This window comes from Triticum dicoccoides, chromosome 3A (genome assembly GCF_002162155.2).
Source record: "Triticum dicoccoides isolate Atlit2015 ecotype Zavitan chromosome 3A, WEW_v2.0, whole genome shotgun sequence".
Classification (NCBI taxonomy): domain Eukaryota; kingdom Viridiplantae; phylum Streptophyta; class Magnoliopsida; order Poales; family Poaceae; genus Triticum; species Triticum dicoccoides.
In genome coordinates, this window is record NC_041384.1 from 56,096,167 (window position 1) to 56,113,564 (window position 17,398).

A 17,398-nucleotide genomic window follows, 5' to 3' on the forward strand; every position below is an offset into this window, starting at 1 on the left:
CCGGGGGTCCACCGGGTGGGGCCACCTATCCCGGAGGGCCCCATGTGCTGAAGTGGGAAGGGATCCAGCCCAAAGTGGGCTGGGGCGCCACTTCCCCCTAGGGCCCATGCGCCTAGGGTGGGGGAAACCCTAAAGGAAGAGTCCTAGAAGGGGAAGGCACCTCCTAGGTGCCTTGGGGAGGAGGGATTCCTCCCTTGGCCACCGCCCCCTCCCCCTAGGAGATTGGATCTCCTAGGGCCAGCGCCCCCCTAGGCCCCCCTATATATAGTGGGGGAAGGGAGGACCTCTGGACCTGGCCTTTGGTGCCTCCCTCTCCCTCTCCAACACATCCTCCTCCTCCATAGTGCTTGGCGAAGCCCTGTCGGAGTACTGCAGCTCCATCACCACCACGTCGTCGTGCTGCTGCTGGAGCCATCTTCCTCAACCTCTCCTTCCCCTTGCTGGATCAAGAAGGAGGAGACGTTACGCTGACCGTACGTGTGTTGAATGCGGAGGTGCCGTCCGTTCGGCGCTAGGATCATCGGTGATTTGGATCACGACGAGAACGACTCCATCAACCCCGTTCTCTTGAACGCTTCCGCTTAGCGATCTACAAGGGTATGTAGATGCACTCTCCTTCCCCTCGTTGTTGGTTTCTCCATAGATAGATCTTGGTGACACGTAGGAAAATTTTGAATTTCTGCTATGTTCCCCAACAGTGGCATCATGAGCTAGGTCTATTGCGTAGATTCTATGCACGAGTAGAACACAAAGCAGTTGTGGGCGTTGATCTTGTTCAATATGCTTACCGTTACTAGTCCAATCTTGATTCGGCGGCATTGTGGGATGAAGCGGCCCGGACCGACCTTACACGTACTCTTACGTGAGACTGGTTCCACCGACTGACATGCACTAGTTGCATAAGATGGCTAGCGGGTGTCTGTCTCTCCCACTTTAGTCGGATCGGATTCGATGAAAAGGGTCCTTAAGAAGGGTAAATAGCAATTGGCATATCACGTTGTGGTTTTTGCGTAGGTAAGAAACGTTCTTGCTAGAAACCCATAGCAGCCACGTAAAACATGCAAACAACAATTAGAGGACGTCTAACTTGTTTTTGCAGGGTATGCTATGTGATGTGATATGGCCAAGAAGAATGTGATGAATGATATGTGATGTATGAGATTGATCATGTTCTTGTAATAGGAATCACGACTTTCATGTCGATGAGTATGACAACCGGCAGGAGCCATAGGAGTTGTCTTAATTTATTTATACCTGCGTGTCAACATAAACGTCATGTAATTACTTTACTTTATTGCTAACCGTTAGCTGTAGAAGTAGAAGTAATAGTTGGCGAGACAACTTCATGAAGACACGATGATGGAGATCATGATGATGGAGATCATGGTGTCATGCCGGTGACGATGATGATCATGGAGCCCCGAAGATGGAGATCAAAAGGAGCAATATGATATTGGCCATATCATGTCACTATTTGATTGCATGTGATGTTTATCATGTTTATACATCTTATTTGCTTAGAACGACGGTAGTAAATAAGATGATCCCTCACTAAAATTTCAAGAAAGTGTTCCCCCTAACTGTGCAACATTGTGAAAGTTCGTCGTTTCGAAGCACCACGTGATGATCGGGTGTATAGATTCTTACGTTCGAATACAACGGGTGTTGACGAGCCTAGCATGTACAGACATGGCCTCGGAACACATGCGAAACACTTAGGTTAACTTGACGAGCCTAGCATGTACAGACATGGCCTCGGAACACAAGAGACCGAAAGGTCGAGCATGAGTAGTGTGGTAGATACGATCAACATGAAGATATTCACCGATGTTGACTAGTCCGTCTCACGTGATGATCGGACACGGCCTAGTTGACTCGGATCATGTAATCACTTAGATGACTAGAGGGATGTCTATCTGAGTGGGAGTTCATAAGATGAACTTAATTATCCTGAACATAGTCAAAAGGTCTTCGCAAATTATGTCGTAGCTCGCGCTTCAGTTCTACTGTTTAGATATGTTCCTAGAGAAAAATTAGTTGAAAGTTGATAGTAGCAATTATGCGGACTAGGTCCGTAAACTGAGGATTGTCCTCATTGCTTCATAGAAGGCTTATGTCCTTAATGCACCGCTCAGTGTGCTGAACTTTGAACGTCGTCTGTGGATGTTGCAAACATCTGACATACACGTTTTGATAACTACGTGATAGTTCAGTTAAACGGTTTAGAATTGAGGCACCGAAGACGGTTTTGAAATGTTGTGAAACATATGAGATGTTTCGAGGGCTAAAATTGGGATTTCAGGCTCGTGCCCACGTCAAGAGGTATAAGATCTCCGACGATTTTCTTAGCCTGCAAACTAAGGGAGAAAAGCTCAATTGTTGAGCTTGTGCTCAGATTGTCTGAGTACAACAATCGCTTGAATCGAGTGGGAGTTGATCTTCCAGATGAAATAGTGATGGTTCTCCGAAGTCATTACCACCAAGCTGCTTGAGCTTCGTGATGAACTATAATATATCAGGGACATATATGATGATCCTTGAGATATTCGCGATGTTTGACACCACAAAAGTAGAGATCAAGAAGGAGCATCAATTGTTGATGGTTTGTGAAACCACTAGTTTCAAGAAGGGCAAGGGCAAAAAGGGATGCTTCATGAAACGGCAAATCAGCTGCTGCTCTAGTGAAGAAACCCAAGGTTGAACCCAAACCCGAGACTAAGTGCTTTTGTAATAAGGGGAACAGCCACTGGAGCAGAATTACCCTAGATACTTGGTAGATGAGAAGGCTGGCAAGGTCGATAGAAGTATATTGGATATAAATTGTGTTGATGTGTACTTTACTAGTACTCCTAGTAGCACCAGGGTATTAGATACCGGTTCGGTCGCTAAGTGTTAGTAACTCGAAATAAAAGCTACGGAATAAACGGAGACTAGCTAAAGGTGAGCTGACGATATGTGTTGGAAGTGTTTCCAATGTTGATATGATCAAGCATCGCACGCTCCCTCTACCATCGAGATTGGTGTTTGCGTTGAGCATAGACATGATTGGATTATGTCTATCGCAATACAGTTATTCATTTAAGGAGAATAATGGTTACTCTGTTTATTTGAATAATACCTTCAATGGTCTTGCACCTAAAATGAATGGTTCATTGAATCTCGATCATAGTGATACACATGTTCATGCCAAAAGATATAAGATAGTAATGATAGTACCACCTACTTGTGGCACTGCCACTTAAAGTCATATCGGTGTAAAACGCATGAAGAAGCTCCATGTTGATGGATCTTTGGACTCACTTATTTTTGAAAGGTTTGAGACATGCGAACCATGTCTATTGGTGTATATGCATGAAGAAACTCCATGCAAATGGACCGTTTGGACTCACTTGAGACATGCAAATCATACCACATGGGCAAGATGACAGAAAGCCTCGTTTTCAGTAAAATGGAACTAGAAAGCAACTTGTTGGAAGTAATACATTTTGATGTGTGCAATCCAATGAGTGCTGAGGCATGTAGTGGATATCGTTATGTTCTTACTTCACAGATGATTTGAGTAGATGTTTACTATATTTACTTGATGAATCACGAGTCTGAATTATTGAAAGGTTCAAGTAATTTCAGGGTGAAGTTGAAAGATCGTCGTGACAAGAGGATAAAATATCTATGATATGATCATAGAGATGAATATCTGAATTACGAGTTTGGCACAGAATTAAGACATTGTGGAAATTGTTTCACAAGTAATACAGCCTGGAACACCGTAGTGTGATGGTGTGTCCGAACATCATAACTGCACCCTACTGGATATGATGCATACCATGATGTCTCTTATCGGATTACCACGATAATTTATGGGTTAGGCATTAGAGACAACCACATTCACTTTAAATAGGGCACCATGTAATTCCGATGAGATGACACCATATGAACTATGGTTTAGAGAAACCTAAGCTGTCATTTCTTAAAAGTTTGGGGCTGCGGCGCTTATGTGAAAAAGTTTCAGGCTGATAAGCTCGAACCCAAAGCGGATAAATGCATCTTCATAGGACACCCAAAACAGTTGGGTATACCTCCTGTCTCAGATTCGAAAGCAATAAGGGATTGTTTCTAGAATCGGGTCCTTTCTCGAGGAAAAGTTTCTCTCGAAAGAATTGAGTGGGAGGATGGTGGAGACTTGATGAGGTTATTGAACCGTCTCTTCAACTAGTGTGTGACAGGGCACAGGGAGTTGTTCTTGTGGCACCTACACCAATTGAAGTGGAAGCTTATGATAGTGATCATGAAACTTCAGATCAAGTCACTACCAAACCTCGTAGGATGACAAGGATGCGTACTACTTCAGAGTGGTACGTAATCCTGTCTTGAAAGTCATGTTGCTAGACAACAATGAACCTACGAGCTATGGAGAAACGATGGTGGGCCTGGATTCCAAAATGGCTCGAGGCCATATAATCCGAGAGAGGATCCATATATGAAAACAAAGTGTAGACTTTGGAAGAACTACTTGATGGTCGTAAGGCTGTTAGGTACATATGGATTTTAAAAGGAAGACAGACAATGATGGTAAGTATCACCATTAAGAAAGCTCGACTTGTCGTTAAGATGTTTTCCGACAAGTTCAAGGAGTTGACTACGATGAGACTTTCTGCTAAGAGTCTGTTGGAATTATATTGGCGATTACTGCATTATTTATGAAATCTTGCAGATAGGATGTCAAAAGATTGTTTCCTCGACGATTTTCTTGAGGAAAGGTTGTATGTGATACAACCGGAAGGTTTTGTCAATCCTGAAAGATGCTAATAAGTATGCAAAGCTCTAGCAATCCTTCTAAGGACTAGAGTAAGCATCTCGGAGTTGGAATATATGCTTTGATGAGATGATCAAAGATTTTGGGTGTATACAAAGTTTATGAGAAACTTGTATTTCCAAAGAAGTGAGTGGGAGCACTATAGAATTTCTGATGAGTATATGTTGTTGACATATTGTTGATCAAAAATGATGTAGAATTTCTGGAAAGCATGCAGAGTTATTTGAAAAGTGTTTTTCAATGGAAAACCTGGATTAGGCTACTTGAGTATTGAGCATTAAGATCTATAAGGATAGATCAAAACGCTTAATAGTACTTTCAAATGAATACATACCGTGACAAGATTTTGAAGGAGTTCAAGATGGATCGGCAAAGAAGGAGTTCTTGGCTGTGTTATAAGGTGTGAACATTGAGTAAGACTCGAAACATGACCACAGCAGAATAGAGAGAAAGGACGAAGGTCGTCCCCTATGCTTAAGACATAGGCCCTACAGTGTGCTATGCTGTGTACCGCACCTGAAATGTGCCTTGCCATGAGTCAGTCAAGGGGTACAAGAGTGATCTAAGAATGGATCACAAGACAGCGGTCAAAGTTATCCTTAGTAACTAGTGGACTAAGGAATTTACTCGATTATGGAGGTGGTAAAAGAGTTCGTCGTAAAGGGTTACGCCGATGCAAACTTTGACACTAATCCAGATTATTCTGAGTAGTAAACTGGATTCGTATAGTAGAACAATTATTTGGAATAGCTCCAAATGTAGCGTAGTAGCTGCATCTACAAGATGACATAGAGATTTGCGAAGTACATACGGATCTGAAAGATTCAAACCCGTTGACTATAACATCTCTCACAGGCATAACATGTTCAAACCCAGAACTCATCGAGTGTTAATCACATGGTAATGTGAACTAGATTATTGACTCTAGTAAACTCTTTGGGTGTTAGTCACATGGGGATGTGACCTTGAGTGTTAATCACATATCGATGTGAACTGGATTATTGACTCTAGTGCAAGTGGGAGACTGTTGGAAATATGCCCTAGAGGCAATAATAAATTGGTTATTATTATATTTCCTTGTTCACGATAATCGTTTATTATCCATGCTAGAATTGTATTGATGGGAAACTCAGATACATGTGTGGATACATAGGCAACACCGTGTCCCTAGTAAGCCTCTAGTTGACTAGCTCGTTGATCAATAGATGGTTACGGTTTCCTGAGCATGGACATTGGATGTCATTGATAACGGGATCACATCATTAGGAGAATGATGTGATGGACAAGACCCAATCCTAAGCCTAGCACAAGATCATGTAGTTCGTATGCTAAAGCTTTTTCTAATGTCAAGTATCATTTCCTTAGACCATGGGATTGTGCAACTCCCGGATACCGTAGGAGTGCTTTGGGTGTGCCAAACGTCACAACGTAACTGGGTGGCTATAAAGGTACATTACAGGTATCTCCGAAAGTGTCTGTTGGGTTGGCACGAATCGAGACTGGGATTTGTCACTCCGTGTGACGGAGAGGTATCTCTGGGCCCACTCGGTAGGACATCATCATAATGTGCACAATGTGATCAAGGAGTTGATCACGGGATGATGTGTTACGGAACGAGTAAAGAGACTTGCCGGTAACGAGATTGAACAAGGTATCGGGATACCGACGATCGAATCTCGGGCAAGTATCGTACCGATAGACAAAGGGAATTGTATACGGGATTGATTGAGTCCTTGACACCGTGGTTCATCCGATGAGATCATCGTGGAACATGTGGGAACCAACATGGGTATCCAGATCCCGCTGTTGGTTATTGACCCGAGAGTCATCTCGGTCATGTCTGCATGTCTCCCGAACCCGTAGGGTCTACACACTTAAGGTTCGGTGACGCTAGGGTTGTAGGGATATGTATACGCAGTAACCCGAATGTTGTTCGGAGTCCCGGATGAGATCCCGACGTCACGAGGAGTTCCGGAATGATCCGGAGGTAAAGAATTATATATAGGAAGTGCTATTTCGGCCATCGGGACAAGTTTCGGGGTCATCGGTATTGTACCGGGACCACCGGAAGGGTCCCGGGGGTCCATCGGGTGGGGCCACCTATCCCGGAGGGCCCCATGGGCTGAAGTGGGAAGGGATCCAGCCCAAAGTGGGCTGGGGCGCCACTTCCCCCCTAGGGCCCATGCGCCTAGGGTGGGGGAAACCCTAAAGGAAGAGTCCTAGAAGGGGAAGGCACCTCCTAGGTGCCTTGGGGAGGAGGAATTCCTCCCTTGGCCGCCCCCCCCCTAGGAGATTGGATCTCCTAGGGCCGGTGCCCCCCCTAGGCCCCCCATATATAGTGGGGGAAGGGAGGACCTCTGGACCTGGCCTTTGGTGCCTCCTCTCCCTCTCCAACACATCCTCCTCCTCCATAGTGCTTGGCGAAGCCCTATCGGAGTACTGCAGCTCCATCACCACCACGCCGTCGTGCTGCTGCTGGAGCCATCTTCCTCAACCTCTCCTTCCCCTTGCTGGATCAAGAAGGAGGAGACGTTACGCTGACCATACGTGTGTTGAACGCGGAGGTGCCATCCGTTCGGCGCTAGGATCATCGGTGATTTGGATCACGACGAGAACGACTCCATCAACCCCGTTCTCTTGAACGCTTCCGCTTAGCGATCTACAAGGGTATGTAGATGCACTCTCCTTCCCCTCGTTGCTGGTTTCTCCATAGATAGATCTTGGAGACACGTAGGAAAATTTTGAATTTCTGCTACATTCCCCAACAGGAACAACATCAATCGGATTTGCAAATGAACTTATCATAGGCTTCAATTTCTTCGTAGTTGAAGAATCTGAAGCAGCTGATCCTTTCCTTTTCTTCACTGCAGCTCGCTCTGTAGCCTTGGTCTTCTTCACATCTGATGCAGATGGAAGGATTGGAGTTGAAGTTGGTGCAGGAGCAGCTGAGGAATCTGGTTGATTTTCTTCAGGCACAACTGATGCAGTTGAAGGAAATATGCCCTAGAGGCAATAATAAAGTTATTATTTATTTCCTTATATCATGATAAATGATTATTATTCATGCTAGAATTGTATTAACCGGAAACATAATACATGTGTGAATACATAGACAAACAGAGTGTCACTAGTATGCCTCTACTAGACTATCTCATTAATCAAAGATGGTTATGTTTCCTAACCATGGACAAAGAGTTGTTATTTGATTAACGGGATCACATCATTAGGTGAATGATCTGATTGACATGACCCATTCCATTAGCTTAGCACCCGATCGTTTAGTATGTTGCTATTGCTTTCTTCATGACTTATACATGTTCCTATGACTATGAGATTATGCAACTCCCGTTTGCCGGAGGAACACTTTGTGTGCTACCAAACGTCACAACGTAACTGGGTGATTATAAAGGTGCTGTACAGGTGTCTCCAAAGGTAGATGCTGGGTTGGCGTATTTCGAGATTAGGATTTGTCACTCCGATTGTCGGAGAGGTATCTCTGGGCCCTCTTGGTAATGCACATCACATAAGCCTTGCAAGCATTGCAACTAATGAGTTAGTTGTGAGATGATGTATTACGGAACGAGTAAAGAGACTTGCCGGTAACGAGATTGAACTAGGTATTGAGATACCGACGATCGAATCTCGGGCAAGTAACATACCGACGACAAAGGGAACAACGTATGTTGTTATGCGGTCTGACCGATAAAAGATCTTCATAGAATATTTAGGAGCCAATATGAGCATCCAGGTTCCGCTATTGGTTATTGACCGGAGACGTGTCTCGGTCATGTCTACATTGTTCTCGAACCCGTAGGGTCCCCACGCTTAAGGTTTCGATGAAAGTTATATTATGAGTTTTGATGTACCGAAGTTTGTTCGGAGTCCCGGATGTGATCACGGACATGACAAGGAGTCTCGAAATGGTCGAGACATAAAGATTGATATATGGGAAGCCTATATTTGGATATCGGAAGTGTTCCAGGTGAAATCGGGATTTTACCGGAGTACCGGGAGGTTACCGGAACCCCCCGGGAGGTATATGGGCCTTAGTGGGCTTTAGTGGAAGAGAGGAGAGGTGGCCAGGGCTGGGCCGCGCGCCCCTCCCCCTAGTCCGAATAGGACAAGGAGAGTGGGCCGGCGCCCCCCTTCCTTCTCTCTCTCCTCTTTCCCCCCTCCCGAATCCTATTCCAACTAGGAAAGGGGGGAATCCTACTCCCGGAGGGAGTAGGATTCCTCCTGGCGCGCCCTCTCCTGGCCGGCCGCACCCCCCCTTTGATCCTTTATATACGGAGGCAAGGGGCACCCCTAGACACACAAGTTGATCCACGTGATCATATTCTTAGCCGTGTGCGGTGCCCCCTTCCACCATAGTCCTCGATAATATTGTAGCGGTGCTTAGGCGAAGCCCTGCGACGGTAGTACATCAAGATCGTCACCACGCCTTCGTGCTGACGGAACTCTTCCCCGACACTTTGTTGGATCAGAGTCCGGGGATCGTCATCGAGCTGAACGTGTGCTAGAACTCGGAGGTGCCGTAGTTTCGGTGCTTGATCGGTCGGGCCGTGAAGACGTACGACTACATCAACCACGTTGTGCTAACGCTTCCGTTGTCGATCTACAAGGGTACGTAGATCACACTCTTCCCTCTCGTTGCTATGCATCACCATGATCTTGCGTGTGCGCAGGAAATTTTTTGAAATTACTACGAAACCCAACAGTGACATCCGAGCCTAGGTTTTATATGTTGATGTTATATGCACGAGTAGAACACAAGTGAGTTGTGGGCGATATAAGTCATACTGCTTACCAGCATGTCATACTTTGGTTCGGCGGTATTGTTGGACGAAGCGGCCCGGACCAACATTACGCGTACGCTTACGCGAGACCGGTTCTCCCGACGTACTTTGCACAAAGGTGGCTAGCGGGTGACAGTTTCTCCAACTTTAGTTGAACCGAATGTGGCTACGCCCGGTCCTTGCGAAGGTTAAAACAGCACCAACTTGACAAACTATCGTTGTGGTTTTGATGCGTAGGTAAGATTGGTTCTTGCTTAAGCCCGTAGCAGCCATGTAAAACATGCAACAACAAAGTAGAGGACGTCTAACTTGTTTTTGCAGGGCATGTTGTGATGTGATATGGTCAAGACATGATGCTAAATTTTATTGTATGAGATGATCATGTTTTGTAACCGAGTTATCGGCAACTAGCAGGAGCCATATGGTTGTCGCTTTATTGTATGCAATGCAATCGCTCTGTAATGCTTTACTTTATCACTAAGCGGTAGCGATAGTCGTGGAAGCATAAGATTGGCGAGACGACAACGATGCTACGATGGAGATCAAGGTGTCGCACCGGTGACGATGGTGATCATGACGGTGCTTCGAAGATGGAGATCACAAGCACAAGATGATGATGGCCATATCATATCACTTATATTGATTGCATGTGATGTTTATCTTTTATGCATCTTATCTTGCTTTGATTGACGGTAGCATTATAAGATGATCTCTCACTAATTATCAAGAAGTGTTCTCCCTGAGTATGCACCGTTGTGAAAGTTCTTCGTGCTGAGACACCACGTGATGATCGGGTGTGATAGGCTCTACGTTCAAATACAACGGGTGCAAAACAGTTGCACACGCGGAATACTCAGGTTATACTTGACGAGCCAAGCATATACAGATATGGCCTCGGAACACGGAGACCGAAAGGTCGAGCGTGAATCATATAGTAGATATGATCAACATAGTGATGTTCACAAATGAAACTACTCCATCTCACGTGATGATCGGACATGGTTTAGTTGATTTGGATCACGTAATCACTTAGAAGATTAGAGGGATGTCTATCTAAGTGGGAGTTCTTTAAGTAATATGATTAATTGAACCTAAATTTATCATGAACTTAGTACCTGATAGTATCTTGCTTATTCATGTTTGATTGTAGATAGATGGCCCGTGCTGTTGTTCCGTTGAATTTTAATGCGTTCCTTGAGAAAGCAAAGTTGAAAGATGATGGTAGCAATTACACGGACTGGGTCCGTAACTTGAGGATTATCCTCATTGCTGCACAGAAGAATTACGTCCTGGAAGCACCGCTGGGTGCCAGGCCTGCTGCTGGAGCAACACCAGATGTTTTGAACGTCTGGCAGAGCAAAGCTGATGACTACTCGATAGTTCAGTGTGCCATGCTTTACGGCTTAGAATCGGGACTTCAACGACGTTTTGAACGTCATGGAGCATATGAGATGTTCTAGGAGTTGAAGTTAATATTTCAAGCAAATGCCCGGATTGAGAGATATGAAGTATCAAATAAGTTCAGTGAGCATATACTCAAAATGTCTGGGTATAATAATCACTTGATTCAATTGGGAGTTAATCTTCCAGATGATTGCGTCATTGACAGAATTCTCCAATCACTGCCACCAAGCTACAAGAGCTTCGTGATGAACTATAATATGCAAGGGATGAATAAGACTATTCCCGAGCTCTTCGCAATGCTGAAAGCTGCAGAGATAGAAATCAAGAAGGAGCATCAAGTGTTGATGGTCAACAAGACCACTAGTTTCAAGAAAAAGGGCAAAGGGAAGAAGAAGGGGAACTTCAAAAAGAACAGCAAGCAAGTTGCTGCTCAAGAGAAGAAACCCAAACCTGGACCTAAGCCTGAAACTGAGTGCTTCTACTACAAGCAGACTGGTCACTGGAAGCGGAACCGCCTCAAGTATTTGGCGGATAAGAAGGATGGCAAGGTGAACAAAGGTATATGTGATATACATGTTATTGATGTGTACCTTACTAATGCTCGCAGTAGCACCTGGGTATTTGATACTGGTTCTGTTGTTAATATTTGCAACTCGAAACAGGGACTACGGATTAAGCGAAGATTGGCTAAGGACGAGGTGACGATGCGCGTGGGAAACAGTTCCAAAGTCGATGTGATCGCAGTCGGCACGCTACCTCTACATCTACCTTCGGGATTAATATTAGACCTAAATAATTGTTATTTGGTGCCAGCGTTAAGCATGAACATTATATCTAGATCTTGTTTGATGCGAGACGGTTATTCATTTAAATCAGAGAATAATGGTTGTTCTATTTACATGAGTAATATCTTTTATGGTCATGCACCCTTAAAGAGTGATCTATTTTTATTAAATCTCGATAGTAGTGACACACATATTCATAGTGTTGAAACCAAAAGATGCAGAGTTGATAATGATAGTGCAACTTATTTGTGGCACTGCCATTTAGGTCATATCGGTATAAAGCGCATGAAGAAACTCCATACTGATGGGCTTTTGGAACCACTTGATTATGATTCACTTGGTACTTGCGAACCGTGCCTTATGGGTAAGATGACAAAAACACCGTTCCCCTGTACTATGGAGAGAGCAACAGATTTGTTAGAAATCATACATACAGATGTATGTGGTCTGATGAATGTTTAGGCTCGTGGCGGATATCGTTATTTTCTCACCTTCACAGATGACTTAAGCAGATATGGGTATATCTACTTAATGAAACATAAGTCTGAAACGTTTGAAAAGTTCAAAGAATTTCAGAGTGAAGTTGAAAATCATCGTAACAAGAAAATAAAATTCCTAAGATCTGATCGTGGAGGAGAATATTTGAGTTACGAATTTGGTGTACATTTGAAACAATGTGGAATAGTTTCGCAACTCACGCCACCCGGAACACCACAGCGTAATGGTGTGTCCGAACGTCGTAATCGTACTTTACTAGATATGGTACGATCTATGATGTCTCTTACTGATTTACCGCTATCGTTTTGGGGATACGCTCTAGAGACGACTGCATTCACGTTAAATAGGGCACCATCAAAATCTATTGAGATGACGCCTTATGAACTGTGGTTTGGCAAGAAACCAAAGTTGTCGTTTCTGAAAGTTTGGGGTTGCGATGCTTATGTGAAAAAGCTTCAACCTGATAAGCTCGAACCCAAATCGGAGAAATGTGTCTTCATAGGATATCCAAAGGAAACTATTGGATACACCTTCTATCACAGATCTGAAGGCAAGACTTTTGTTGCTAAATTCGGAAACTTTCTGGAGAAGGAGTTTCTCTCGAAATAAGTGAGTGGGAGGAAAGTAGAACTTGACGAGGTAACTGTACCTACTCCCTTATTGGAAAGTAGTACATCACAGAAACCTGTTTCTGTGACACCTACACCAATTCGTGAGGAAGCTAATGATAATGATCATGAAACTTCAGAACAAGATACTACTGAACCTCGTAGATCAACCAGAGTGAGATCCGCGCCAGAGTGGTACGGTAATCCTGTTCTGGAAGTCATGCTACTAGATCATGATGAACCTACGAACTATGAAGAAGCGATGGTGAGCCCAGATTCCGCAAAATGGCTTGAAGCCATGAAAACTGAGATGGGATCCATGTATGAGAACAAAGTATGGACTTTGGTTGACTTGCCCAATGATCGGCAAACAATTGAGAATAAATGGATCTTCAAGAAGAAGATTGACGCTGACGGTAATATTACTGTCTACAAAGCTCGACTTGTCACAAAAGGTTTTCGGCAAGTTCAAGGGGTTGACTACGATGAGACCTTCTCACCCGTAGCGATGCTTAAGTCTGTCCGAATCATGTTAGCAATTGCCGCATTTTATGATTATGAAATTTGGCAGATGGATGTCAAATCTGCATTCCTGAATGGATTTCTGGAAGAAGAGTTGTATATGATGCAACCAGAAGGTTTTGTCGATCCAAAGGGAGCTAACAAAGTGTGCAAGCTCCAACGATCCATTTATGGACTGGTGCAAGCCTCTCGGAGTTGGAATAAACGCTTTGATAGTGTGATCAAAGCATTTGGTTTTATACAGACTTTTGGAGAAGCCTGTATTTACAAGAAAGTGAGTGGGAGCTCTATAGCATTTCTGATATTATATGTGGATGACATATTACTAATTGGAAATGATATAGAATTTCCGGATAGCATAAAGGGATACTTGAATAAGAGTTTTTCAATGAAAGACCTCGGTGAAGCTGCTTACATATTAGGCATAAAGATCTATAGAGATAGATCAAGACGCTTAATTGGACTTTCACAAAGCACATACCTTGACAAAGTTTTGAAAAAGTTCAAAATGGATCAAGCAAAGAAAGGGTTCTTGCCTGTGTTACAAGGTGTGAAGTTGAGTCAGACTCAATGCCCGACCACTGCAGAAGATAGAGAGAAAATGAAAGATGTTCCCTATGCTTCAGCCATAGGCTCTATCATGTATGCAATGCTGTGTACTAGACCTGATGTGTGCCTTGCTATAAGTCTAGCAGGGAGGTACCAAAGTAATCCAGGAGTGGATCACTGGACAGCGGTCAAAAACATCCTGAAATACCTGAAAAGGACTAAGGATATGTTTCTCGTTTATGGAGGTGACAAAGAGCTAATCATAAATGGTTACGTCGATGCAAGCTTTGACACTGATCCGGACGATTCTAAATCGCAAACTGGATACGTGTTTACATTAAACGGTGGAGCTGTCTGTTGGTGCAGTTCTAAACAAAGCGTCGTGGCGGGATCTATGTGTGAAGCGGAATACATAGCTGCTTCGGAAGCAGCAAATGAAGGAGTCTGGATGAAGGAGTTCATATCCGATCTAGGTGTCATACCTAGTGCATTGGGTCAATTGAAAATCTTTTGTGACAATACTGGTGCAATTGCCTTGGCAAAGGAATCCAGATTTCACAAGAGAACCAAGCACATCAAGAGACGCTTCAATTCAATCCGGGATCTAGTCCAGGTGGGAGACATGGAGATTTGCAAGATACATATGGATCTGAATGTAGTAGACCCGTTGACTAAGCCTCTTCCACGAGCAAAACATGATCAGCACCAAGGCTCCATGGGTGTTAGAATCATTACTGTGTAATCTAGATTATTGACTCTAGTGCAAGTGGGAGACTGAAGGAAATATGCCTTAGAGGCAATAATAAAGTTATTATTTATTTCCTTATATCATGATAAATGTTTATTATTCATGCTAGAATTGTATTAACCGGAAACATAATACATGTGTGAATACATAGACAAACAGAGTGTCACTAGTATGCCTCTACTAGACTAGCTCGTTGATCAAAGATGGTTATGTTTCCTAACCATAGACAAAGAGTTGTTATTTGATTAACGGGATCACATCATTAGGTGAATGATCTGATTGACATGACCCATTCCATTAGCTTAGCACCCGATCGTTTAGTATGTTGCTATTGCTTTCTTCATGACTTATACATGTTCCTATGTCTATGAGATTATGCAACTCTCGTTTGCCGGAGGAACACTTTGTGTGCTACCAAACGTCACAACATAAATGGGTGATTATAAAGGTGCTCTACAGGTGTCCCCAAAGGTACATGTTGGGTTGGCGTATTTTGAGATTAGGATTTGTCACTCCGATTGTCGGAGAGGTATCTCTGGGCCCTCTCGGTAATGCACATCACATAAGCCTTGCAAGCATTGCAACTAATGAGTTAGTTGTGAGATGATGTATTACGGAACGAGTAAAGAGACTTGCCGGTAACGAGATTGAACTAGGTATTGAGATACCGACGATTGAATCTCGGGCAAGTAACATACCGATGACAAAGGGAACAACGTATGTTGTTATGCGGTCTGACCGATAAAAGATCTTTGTAGAATATGTAGGAGCCAATATGAGCATCTAGGTTCCGCTATTGGTTATTGACCGGAGACGTGTCTCAGTCATGTCTACATTGTTCTCGAACCCGTGGGGTCCGCACGCTTAAGGTTTCGATGACAGTTATATTATGAGTTTATGAGTTTTGATGTACCGAAGTTTGTTAGGAGTCCCGGATGTGATCACGGACATGACGAGGAGTCTCGAAATGGTCGAGACATAAAGATTTATATATTGGAAGCCTATATTTGGATATCGGAAGTGTTCCGGGTGAAATCGGGATTTTACCGGAGTACCGGGAGGTTACCGGAACCCCCCGGGAGGTATATGGGCCTTAGTGGGCTTTAGTGGAAGAGAGGAGAGGTGGCCAGGGCTGGGCCGCGCGCCCCTCCCCCTAGTCCGAATATGACAAGGAGAGGGGGCCGGCGCCCCCCTCCCTTCTTTCTCTCCTCTTTCCCCCCTTCCCGAATCCTATTCCAACTAGGAAAGGGGGGAATCCTACTCCCGGAGGGAGTAGGACTCCTCCTGGCGCGCCCTCCCTGGCCGGCTGCACTCCCCCTCTTCATCCTTTATATACGGAGGCAGGGGGCACCCCTAGACACACAAGTTGATCCACGTGATCATATTCTTAGCCGTGTGCAGTACCCCCTTCCACCATAGTCCTCGATAATATTGTAGCGGTGCTTAGGCGAAGCCCTGTGACGGTAGTACATCAAGATCGTCACCACGCCGTCGTGCTGACAGAACTCTTCCCCGACACTTTGCTGGATCGGAGTCCGGGGATCATCATCGAGCTGAACGTGTGCTAGAACTCGGAGGTGCCGTAGTTTCGGTGCTTGATCGGTCGGGCCGTGAAGACGCACGACTACATCAACCACGTTGTGCTAACGCTTCCGTTGTCGATCTACAAGGGTACGTAGATCACACTCTCCCCTCTCATTGCTATGCATCACCATGATCTTGCGTGTGCGTAGGAATTTTTTTGAAATTACTACAAAACCCAACAGGGAGGGCCCCGGTGGAAGATTTCTTCTCCCGTTTGGAAGCTTCGGCTTCCGAATTCTCGGGCCCAGTCCTTTTCCTCTTCCGGTCGTCTTCCTTCACGGAGACACTCGCTCCCTCGGTTAAAATAGGCAGCGTTGGGGGCCCGCGTCCGCCCGCATTACCCTCCACAGTATCTTCCTTCAAGGGATCCGGGCAAGGAGCGGTCTGGAGCATCTTTTCCAATACCGGATTCTCCAAACCCTCAGGGAGGGGGGCCGAACACCGAATCAACTTCGCCTTTGTTAGCCAGTCCTGGTCGAAAAAGCAATCTCTCAGAAATAACTTCGTAACGAAGGAAAGATAATATGTTCGGCCGGAAGATTCTTACCTGTTCGGCGACGCGGTTACTGCTCAGGCCCACGTCCTCGGTGATTTCCGGACACTCTACTTGAGGTCCGAAGAATGACTTATACATATCCTCGTGCGTCAGGCCGAGAAAATTTTGAATGGCACGCGGACCCTCGGGATTGAACTCCCACAAGCAAAGGGGTCGACGTTTGCAAGGCTGGACTTGACGAACCAGCATAACTTGTATTACCGCGACCAAACTGAGATCTCCGTTGAAGAGATCTCGAATGTGGCTTTGCAGTAAAGGCACGTCCTTGGCTGGACCCCAGCCCAGTCCTCTGCTGATCCATGACATCAGTCGTGGCGGAGGGCCCGAGCGAAAAACGGGGGCGGCCGCCCACTTGGCACTTCTAGGAGTCATGATGTAGAACCACTCATGTTGCCACAATGCAGACACCTCTGGGATGGAACCTTTGGGCCACGGAGCTCCCGTCATCTTGCGTATTGAGGCGCCTCCACACTCTGCATGTTGCCCTTCGATCACCATCGGCTTTACTTCAAAGGTCTTGAGCCATAAGCCAAAG